Source organism: Aegilops tauschii, chromosome 5 (assembly GCF_002575655.3).
Source record: "Aegilops tauschii subsp. strangulata cultivar AL8/78 chromosome 5, Aet v6.0, whole genome shotgun sequence".
Lineage (NCBI taxonomy): Eukaryota > Viridiplantae > Streptophyta > Magnoliopsida > Poales > Poaceae > Aegilops > Aegilops tauschii.
The window spans coordinates 321,149,459-321,160,529 of NC_053039.3; positions in this window are offsets into that span (position 1 = coordinate 321,149,459).

The window sequence follows — 11,071 nt, forward strand, 5'->3', positions numbered from 1 at the left end:
GAGAACGGTTTGACTAGAGCTCAGTAACGGTATTCGGATGGAGATACGACTTGACTAGTTTATCGGTTTTCGGATGGAGGAACGACTGTACTTTAATTTTATTTATGAATGTGGCTCGTATTGGATTGTAATCTTTATTATTATGGACTAACCATTTATTTTATGTATATTATTGAGTATCCCTGGGACGGTTCTACCTCCTGGATATTCACTGTGATTATTCTCGTATAGGCCCTTTTCTGTGGTGTCGCCCCGACGCCCGACTGCGGCATTATTATTTTCTGCATTTTCCGCTCGAGGAGTCATTCAGACACTCGTTTGGCACCAATATTATTATTTCTGCATTTTCCGCTCGAGGAGTCATTCAGACACTCGTTTGGCACCAGCATTACTATTCTGTATTTTTCCGCTCGAGGAGTCATTCAGACACTCGTTTGGCACCAGTATTATTATTTCTGCATTTTCCGCTCGAGGAGTCATTCAGACACTCGTTTGGCACCAACATTACTATTCTGTATTTTTCCGCTCGAGGAGTCATTCAGACACTCGTTTGGCACCAGTATTATTATTTCTGCATTTTCCACTCGAGGAGTCATTCAGACACTCGTTTGGCACCAGTATTATTATTTCTGCATTTTCCGCTCGAGGAGTCATTCAGACACTCGTTTGGCACCAGCATTACTATTCTGTATTTTTCCGCTCGAGGAGTCATTCAGACACTCGTTTGGCACCCAGTATTTTATTTGGGTATATTTTTATCCATATGTGTGCATCATGGTTCTGCGTATATTTTCGTGACGGATGTATGATCGTCTATTAAATCTGGAGATTTTTGGATATATTATACCCGTGTTCTTAATGTTTGCGAGTACATTCAAACGTACTCACTGGCTTGTCCCTGGCTATTGTCTTGGCCAGATTGCCTTGCGTGGAGGTATGCATCGCGGTGACACCCTCGGAGCCCACGCTGTTGACGTTTGCAGCCTCGCGAAGATATGAGTTATCCTGGTCAGCTGTTCTTGTGGGAAATGGAGTCCCATAGACGCAGATGTACCCAATCGCTTCCGCCCTCAACCATTAGAAACCAAATGTTGTACCCTAGGCCACAATGGTCTTGTACTACATATTTTTGTTTCTTGCTTGGAATTCTTGTATCAAGTTGGTACCTCATCAGCTAACAGTAATCCTGGGGCTGGTGAGCACACCGGCCGTTTTTCTGGGAATTTATATCCCAAAAATCCGGTCGTGACAATGCGCCAAAGGTCTGCTCAACCCTGGCGATGACGCGCATCACAGCGTCGTCCATCGCGTTGCCGGGGAGCGCCTCGGCCTCGACGGGCCGTGGCGCCTGCTCGTTTTCCTCATCAACGAGGTTGATGGCAGAGGCGGCGCTTTGGTGGGTTGGCATGCTTGGAAAAGGTGGATGTGCTACAGGCTGCGCTTGTCGCCTCCGTGCATCGTGCGCCCCCTATGCGCAATATAGCAGGGTGGCGGGAAACAGGTGAGGAAATGGCGGGAAATGGTGGCGTGTTCATAAAACGCCATCAATTAATGGAAACTTAGCATCGAGCTAGCACAAGAAGTAGATGATGATCAGATGAACACGGACCACACTAGGGATCCCGTCGGTGGTGAATTCATCAATCCCAAACGGTTGAATACTAGCAAGCGTTTGCCCACAACACACACGGCCTATTCCATCACAAATAGGTCGGATGGATCAACAGTATGCCACGTATCGCACATTGTCAAAAAGTAATGCGGTAGAACTTCTTTAACATGTGTTAAAAAAATAAAAAACAAGGACCTCGAGGTTAAATTAGCTGAGGGAATGGGGCATTTCGGTCATCTGACCGAAATGACCCATCCCGTCACCTAATTTAACATCGACACAACTTCGCATCCAGTCACCCATCCGATGGCTGCTCCAGCCTGAGCACACTTAACTTGATAGTTTTCTTACATAAGCTACTGGTGGAACAGCTAGTCCTTGCTGATAGGAATGCCTCTTCGCATCCTTATGGCGTATCCGGATGACCGCCCGTCCCACAATGGCCAATAGATGTTGTGTAGACAGAGCATATCACATACGTCTTATTGGAAGCAATCATCTGCGTTATTATCGGTCTTCGCACACATTTCTGATTACAGACTTGTTTGCCGCGTACCACACACATCTTGTTATATTGAACTGTTTCTGTTCTCTTGCCTAATCACAAACAGTCCATCCGAGTGAACCATATGCTGTACATCGCACACACCTTTGATCTGGCTGACCGTTTCTTTTGTGTTGCCTAATCACAAACAGTTCATCCGAGTGAACTGTATGCTGTGTATCACACATGCCTCCATCTGCCTGACCGTTTCTTTTGTGTTGCCTAATCACAAACAGTTCATCCGAGTGAACCGTATGATGTGTATCGCACATGCCTCCATTTGGCTGCCCATTTCTTTTGTTCCTCCTCATCGCAAACAGTTCATTGAACTGAACCGTATGCCCTTCATCGCACACGCAACTAAAACCGGAAATGTTTGGTGCATCCGTCATTGCAAACGTTTTACACATTTCTGACGGTTTTCATACAGCACCGTTTGCGATTATGGCATCGCACACCGTTTCTCGAAGGGTCTCTGATCGTAGTGTCGCGTTAGCAGCATCCTGCAGTAGTGCAACCTTGAGCGTCGACTACTCAGGCTCCTGCTCCGATTGCGCAAGTTCATGCTTCAGCCCCACCGGCCACGTCGTCAGTTCCACCATCTTCGTTTGCTCTGCATCACATCCCGGAGGACCAAGTAGGAGCTGCCAAGGAGGCCATGATTCAAGCAGGTCTGATGATGGACCGGATGAAAGTGGTGTATGACACCAGCAAGGCTGCTTATGACGCCAGCTCCGCCCTCCAAGCCAATGTCCGAGTAAGTGGGATTGTAAGTTGATTTCCGATTGGTTTCCAGCTTGAACTTTGCTCTGTTAGGATATGCTACTTGAAAATTGTTGCTTTATTATTCGTAAGATGTCAATCTGTTTCTTGCATCCTTACACCCACTGGGTGTGTCATGTAGTTGTGTGTAGCTCTTTTCACTCGAATTGGACAGGTCGTGTCGAGTGAAGTTTTGGTCCAGTGGGGGCACGCTGAGTGCACCCACTAGGTGTAGTCCCCGAGACCGATGTGAACTGCTGGTAGTCGACGGTCTTAGAACTGTCTAATCTCTCTTTTTTTACTCCTTCCACTCGTGCTGGGCGGACCATGTCGAGTGGGAAATCAAACCAGTGGGGGCACGCTAAGTGCACCCACTGGGTGCAGTACCCGAGACTGCTGTTGAATGTTTAATTCGGCAGTAGTCTTAGAACTCTTTTTGTCATAATAATCTGACCTTGCGCTTTATCACTCCGGTGTGACTGGTCTTTGTCTCTGTCGATTGACGTGTCTTGTTGTTGATTGCAGAAATCTTGTGAGCTTGGAACCAAGTTTGCTAATTTGGAGAAGAAGCAGATCCAACTCAATCTCGACCTAGAGTTGGCTAAGGAGAACCTGAAGAAGGCCTGGGATGAAGCAGCTGTCATGGGAGGTAACAATCTGTCGACTGCTCGCCTTGTCATCTTTTGAACCGAGTGATTCCACTCGAACAGATGTGCATAGTGAAAATCATCAACTCCAAGCTCGTCTGAAGAATGTTATTTCTTTAGACAAAATGAAGCAGGCTCTGGAGCAGAAGGATCTTGACCTTGCAGCGGCGCAGAAGACGGCGCGGGAGAAGACTGAACTTGCCGACAAGAAGCTGGCTTCAGTCGAAAAGTTGGAAGAAGAGAACGCCAAGTTGAAAACTGTTGTTGATGAAACGAAAAAGAAGTCGTGCAGCTGAAGGAGGAGAAGGTGACCTTGGCAGACAGAGTTGATACTCTCAATCGGAAGAGAGATGATCTGGAAACTTATCTGGGAGGTCTTGCCAAGAAGATGTTCCTCATGCTTGAAGGTACTTTTCTTTATCCGACTGACTGCAGAGAACTTTTTCATTATGTTACCGTTGATCCAACACCTTTCTGTGCGTGCAGAATTCTATCAAAACTTCGAGGAAGAAACTGGGTGGATCGAGACAGGTTTGGACCCTATCAACTCTCCCATCAAGGACGAAGCCGCAATGAACGTGTTGCGACTGGAATCTCGCCTTGCTAGTGTCTTGGATTACATTGCTCGACTGAAGGTCGCGCTGTCCCGGATTGACAAGGAGTTAAGGCCAGAGGATGTGCTTCTGAATGACCTCGAGTCACTGATGACTCGACCCAACAGCATCTCGGAGCGAGTGCAGGCATGGAAGAAGTCAGCTGCCCGCTGCGGTGCTGACGTGGCTTTATCACTCGTCCGCGTTCATTGCAAGGAAGTCAAAGAAGAGAAGCTGGCGGCTCTTAAGGTTGCCAACACCAAGAAGCTTCAATTCCAATCTTTCATGGAGACCTTCATCGACGCAGCCACTCGCATCACAGATGGCATTGACTTGTACAGTTTCGTCGAGCCAGCAAGTCCTCCTCCTGCCGAGTGAAACTTGATAACTTGATTTTATTTGCCTCGGAATGCCGAGTGATTCTATAATTGTTAAACTCTTTCGGGCTTGGTGCTCAAGTACTTCTGCTGGTGATTATGAACCTTGCCGGATTTATCTGAACTTGGCTATTTCTTTGGAATGCAGTTGCTTTGTCTTTATCATCTTCAGATTTCTTGACTCGGGCGAATTTAGAATCACGGCTGAATCTCCAAGTGAGAGGATCGCTCTTCACTCGGAATAGACGTTGTACTTGTGGCGTAGCTCTGAGTGCAACCATATGTTGTACTTGTGGCGCAGCTCTGAGTGCAACCAGACGTTGTACTTGTGGCGCGGCTCAGAGTGCAACCATACGTTGTACTTGTGGTGCCGTTCAGAGTGCAACCAGACGTTGTACTTGTGGCGCAGCTCAGAGTGCAACCAGACGTTGTACTTGTGGCGCAGCTTAGAGTGCAACCATACGTTGTACTTGTGGCGCAGCTCAGGGTGCAACCAGACGTTGTACTTGTGGCATAGCTCAGAGTGCATGGCCAAGCCTCCGAGTGAGAGGGTTGCTCTTCACTCGGAGCATGTTTTGGAACTTAGGCGAATCGGGTTCGCAGCTAAGCCCCCGAGTGAGAGGGTTGCTCTTCACTCGAAGTGTTTTTGTAACTTAGGCGAGTACGGGGTCGCAGCTAATCCCTGAGTGAGAGGGTTGCTCTTCACTCGGAGTGTTTTTGTAACTTAGGCGAGTATGGGCTCACAGCTAAGCCCCCAAGTGAGAGGGCTGCTCTTCACTCGGAGTGTTTTTGTAACTTAGGCGAATACAGGATCACATCTAAGCCCCCGAGTGAGAGGGTCGCTCTTCACTCGGAGTGTTTTTTAAACTTAGGCGAGTACGGGGTCGCAGCTAAGCTCCCGAGTGAGAGGGTTGCTCTTCACTCGGAGTGTTTTTGTAACTTAGGCGAGTACAGGGTCGCAGCTAAGCCCCCGAGTGAGAGGATTGCTCTTCACTCAGAGTGTTTTTGAAACTTAGGCGAGTACGGGATCGCAGCTAAGCCCTCGAGTGAGAGGGTTGCTCTTCACTCAGAGTGTTTTTGTAACTTAGGCGAGTACGGGGTCGTAGCTAAGCCCCCGAGTGAGAGGGTTGCTCTTCACTCGGAGTGTTTTTGTAACTTAGGCGAGTACGGGATCGTAGCTAAGCTCCCGAGTGAGAGGGTTGCTCTTCACTCAGAGTGTTTTTGAAACTTAGGCGAATCGGGTTCGCGGCTAAGCCCCCGAGTGAGAGGGTTGCTCCTCACTCGGAGTGTTTTTGTAACTTAGGTGAGTATGGGATCGCAGCTAAGCCCCCGAGTGAGAGGGTTGCTCTTCACTCGGAGTGTTTTTGTAACTTAGGCGAGTACGGGGTCGCAGCTAAGCCCCGAGTGAGAGGGTTGCTCTTCACTGGAGTGTTTTTGTAACTTAGGTGAGTACGGGATCATAGCTAAGCCCCCGAGTGAGAGGGTTTCTCTTCACTCGGAGTGTTTTTGAAACTTAGGTGAATCAGGTTCGCGGCTGAGCCCCCGAGTGAGAGGGTTGCTCTTCACTCGGAGTGTTTTTGAAACTTAGGCGAATCGGGTTCGCGGCTAAGCCTCCGAGTGAGAGGGTTGCTCTTCACTCGGAGTGTTTTTGAAACTTAGGCGAATCGGGTTCGCGGCTAAGCAACCCACTGGGGGATTTGAACACACATGCTTATGTGAAAACAATGCTCAAGATACTGCAAAAATCATGTCTTTGATAAGCAAACTGAAGGATTCTTATTACAACTCGTTGATTCGAGTGTTTAGGTATAAAAACGGCGGAGCAGATTCGCATTCCACGAGCGTGGCTCGTCTTCTTTCTTGGCTACGTTGTAGAGGTGATACGCCCTATTGTGGGGCACCTTGGTGATGATGAATGACCCTTCCTAGGCCGGAGCGAGCTTGTGAGGCCGTTTCTGGTGCACTCGGAGCACAAGGTCTCCTTCCTGAAATGCCCGTCCTCTGACATTTCGAGCATGGAATCGACGCAGGTCTTGTTGATAGATGGTCGACCGGATCAGAGCCATTTCTCGTTCCTCCTATAGGAGATCAACTGCGTCCTGGCGTGCCTGTTCTGCTTCAGCTTCTGAGAAGAGTTCCACTCGGGGGGCATTGTGCAGCAAATCACTCGGAAGTACAGCTTCAACACCATATACCATGAAGAAAGGGGTTCGATCAGTCGACCTATTGGGAGTCGTTCTCAATCCCCACAGGACAGATGGCAACTCAGTCACCCAAGCTCCAACTGCGTGCTTGAGGTCGCGCATCAATTGGGGTTTCAGCCCTTGTAGGATCTGGCCATTCACTCTTTCCATCTGCCCATTCGACTGCGGGTGCGCAATGGATGCGTAATTGACCCGAGTGCCTTGGGAAGCGCATAATGCTCTGAACTCATCAGAATCAAAGTTGGAGCCATTATCTCTGATAATGCTGTGAGGGACTCCATATTAGAATATCAGCTCTCTGATGAAACTAATGGCAGTGCTTGAGTCAAGATTCTTGATAGGCTTGGCCTCGATCCATTTGGTGAACTTGTCGACCACTACGAGCAAATGAGTGAAACTGCTTCTGCCGGTCTTGAAAGGTCCAACAATGTCCAACCCCCAAACTGCAAATGGCCAGCCGAGTGGAATAGTCTTCAAGGCAGATGTAGGCTTGTGAGACATGTTTGAGTAAAATTGCAGCCTTCGCACTTATCGACTATATCTTTAGCCATCTCATTCGCACGCGGCCAGTAAAATCCCGCTCGGTCTGCTTTGGCCACGATGGTCCGAGAGGATGCATGGTGACCACAGGTCCCTACGTGAATCTCATTTAAAATCAGTCGACCTTCTTTTGGAGAGATGCAACGTTGAGCCACTCCAGTAACACTTTCTCTGTAAAGCTGTCCACTTATCACCGTGAAGGCTTTGGATCTGCGGACGATCTGGCGGGCCTCATCTTCATCCTCTGGGATCTCTTGCCTGAGAAGATATGCAATATATGGCACCGTCTAGTCAGGAGTGATCACTAAAACCTCCATGATCAAGTCGACTACTGCTGCAACTTCAATCTCAGTCGGATTGGTTGAACTTATCGGTTGCGGGGGCTCCTCTGTAAAGGGATCTTCTTGGACTGATGGGGTATGGAGATGCTCCAAGAACACATTACTGGGAATAGGCTTCCGAGTGGAACCTATCTTCGCCAGATCATCAGCTGCTTGATTCTTGAGTCAGGGTATGTGCTTGAGCTCCAACCCTTCAAACTTCTTCTCTAATTTTCTCACTGCATTGTAGTAACCAGTCATGGCAGGGCTCCTGATGTCCCACTCCTTCATTACCTAATTGACCACCAAATCTGAGTCGTCGTAGACCATCAGGCGACGGACGCCGAGTGAGATGGCCATACGCAACCCATACAGAAGTGCCTCATACTCAGCTTCATTGTTTGAGGAGTCGAAGTGAATCTGGAGGACATAACAGAGCTTGTCGCCTCTTGGGGACACCAGGACCACTCCAGCATCCGATCCGTTCAACATCTTAGACCCATCAAAGAACATAGTCCAATGTTTCGAGTGAACTTGAGTCGGCTGTTGCTGCTCAATCCACTCGGCCAGAAAATCTGCTATTGCCTGAGACTTGATTGCTTTCTTTGCTTCGAACTTGATATCCAAAGGAAGGAGTTCAATCGCCCACTAGACCACTCGACCGGTTGCATCTCGATTGTTCACAATTTCTGATAATGGAGCGTCGCCGACGACTGAAATCGAGTGGTCTGCAAAGTAATGTGCAACTTTCTTCGTGGTCAAATAAATCCCGTAGACAAGCTTCTGGTAATGCGGATACCTTTGCTTGGACGGAGTCAAGAATTCAGAAATATAGTACAATGGGCGTTGAACTTCGTAGGCTTTGCCTTCTTCTTCCCGCTCTACTGTGAGCACTGTGCTGACAACTTTTCCAGTGGCTGCGATATATAACAATAGAGGCTCTTTGCTGACTGGGGCAGCAAGCACCGGCTGGGTGGAAAGCAGGGCTTTGAACTCTACAAACGCTGCTTCGGCTTCGGGAGTCCACTCAAACTTGTCAGACTTCTGCATCAGTCAGTAAAGAGGCAATGCCTTTTCACCGAGACGAGAGATGAATTGACTCAATGCAGCCAAACAACTAGTAAGCTTCTGAATATCATGCACACGCACAGGGCGTTTCATTCGGAGAATTGCTCCAATCTTTTCTGGGTTTGCGTCGATCCCTCCTTTGGAAATGAGAAAACCGAGTAATTTTCCGCCTGGGACTCCAAATGTGCACTTTGACGGATTGAGCTTGATATCATATCTTCTTAAGTTGGCAAATGTTTTAGCGAGGTCAGTCAGCAGGTCGGAACCTTTACGTGACTTGACCACGATATCATCCATGTATGCTTCCATGTTCCGACTGATTTGAGTGAGCAGGCACTTCTGAATCATGCGCATGAACGTGACACCAGCATTCTTGAGGCCGAAGGGCATGGTAACATAACAAAAGCACCCAAATGGGGTGATGAAGGCCGTTTGTATCTCATCGGGTCCATATAGTCGGATATGAAGGTACCCTGAATACGCATCCTAAAAGGACAAACGCTCACACCCCGTAGTTGAGTCGACAATCTGGTCGATGCAGGGGAGAGGGAAGTGATCTTTCGGGCAGGCCCGATTGATGTGCTTGAAATCGATACACATACGAAGTGAATCATCTTTCTTAGGGACCATGACAACATTGGCGAGCCACTCAGAGTGGTATATCTCGCAGATGAACTCAACTGCCAGAAGTCGAGCCACCTCTTCGCCAATTGCCTTCCTCTTCTCCACGGTGGACCGACGGAGATGTTCCTTGACAGGTTTTGCTTTTGGGTCGATGCACAAACGGTGCTCAGCCAGTCCCCTGGGTACACCCAGCATGTCAGATGGTTTCCATGCGAAGATGTCCCAGTTCTCACGGAGGAACTGGATGAGCGCTTCTTCCTATTTGCTGTTGAGTGTTGTTGAGATGCGGGTCGGAGCAGCATTGGGATTAGTCGGGTGAATATGTATAGGCTTTGTCTCTCCGGCCGACTGAAATGTAGACTCTGAAGCAGGTTTCTTAGCTCGCAACAAATCACTCGGATCTGCATTCTTCTGATATTCTTCCATCTCCACCATTGCCATCTACTCGTCGGCAATCTTTGAGCCCTTCTGGAGGCACTCTTCCACTCTTTGCCGATTCCCTGTGACTGTGATCATGCCTCTGGGACTAGGCATCTTCAACTTGATGTATATGTAACATGGTCGAGCCATGAAACAAGCATATGCGGGCCTGCCCAGAATAGCATGGTAGGCAATGTGAAAATCCACCACCTCAAACGTCAACTTTTCCTTGCGGTAATTCTTTGAGTCACCAAAAACCACATCAAGAGTGATTTGATTGAGGGAATCTGCTTTCTTTCCTGGGATGACTACATGGAATCGCATGTTGCTCCCACTGAGCTTGGATATCAGAATGCCCATCCCTCGGAGGGTCTCAGCGTACAGAATATTCAATCCACTGCCACCATCCATGAGAACCTTGGTCAGTCGGGTGCCCCCAACGACTGGGTCGACCACCAACGCTTGCCGCCCGGGGGTAGCAACATGCGCTTTGTGATCGGACTGGTCAAATGTAATAGGAGTTTTCGACCATTTCAAATACATCGTAGTTGCTGGAGCAACCATGTTCACTTCTCTGTTAATGACCTTCAGTCGACTTTTGCTCTCTAAGTTAACAAAAATCACCAAAGTAGGATTCACATTGGGGTAATCATCATCTTCTTCTTTCTCTTCCTCCTTATCAAAGTCCTTTTCTGGGGGCCGAGCCTCTCGGAACTGCTGAATCAGGAGCCGACACTGTCGAGTGGTATGCTTGGGCAGTACCAAGTTACCCTCCTCATCTTTCTTCGTGTGTATGTGACACGGTAAATCCAGAACATCGTTGCCGGACTGATCCTTCACCTTTTTGGGCACCCACGACCCCTTAGGTTTTCCTTTGAATTTTCCTTGATTTAGAACTACGGCCTCGGCGGGACCTGCAACTTCAACCTTACGTTTCTGTTTCTGATTGGAATTCCCACCTCCAGTGTCCTGACCTTGACCGACTGGTTTCCCCTTGCCACTGCGGAGTCGATCTTCTTCTTCGCCATTGGCATACCGAGTGGCAATCTCCATCATTTGGCCTAGAGACATATCTCCTGAATGGCCAAACTTCAGATTAAGCTCTCGGTATCGTACGCCTTCTTTGAAAGCGCAAACTGCTTGGTGCTCTGACACTTTCTCCACTGTATGATGGAGAGTAGTCCATCTCTGGATGAAATCTCTCAGAGTTTCATTCGGCTTCTGGATGCAATGCTACAGCTCAGTCAGCCTGGCAGGTCGCTTGCAAGTGCCCTCGAATGTCTTAATGAACACTCGGGCTAGCTCATCCCAACAGAAAATACTTCCAGGGGCCAACTGATTCAACCAGGCCCTGGCCGAG